Raw genomic sequence first — 311 nt, forward strand, 5'->3', positions numbered from 1 at the left:
TTTTTTCAAATATGAGTAAAAACAATTTTCAATTGTGCAAAAGGATAAAAAGCATAATGTTTGAATGGTGAAAATGAAGTCAAATATCTTGAGTTTTAATTTCATACAAGTCTAATCTGTAATGCAAAGATCAAAATTTGATAAACGAAACCTACTAGATAGTGATATCCTTGAGAAATATGAGGAATGGTTCATTTTTCCCTACTTATTAAATACAATTTCTTCTAGCCATTAAACACTAACAACAAAATAAGGAAACAAACAGAGTAACGTACAAATACAAAATTACAGATCATTAAAAATTGTGACAA

Source organism: Octodon degus, unplaced genomic scaffold, assembly GCF_000260255.1.
Source record: "Octodon degus isolate 3935 unplaced genomic scaffold, OctDeg1.0 scaffold00047, whole genome shotgun sequence".
NCBI lineage: Eukaryota > Metazoa > Chordata > Mammalia > Rodentia > Octodontidae > Octodon > Octodon degus.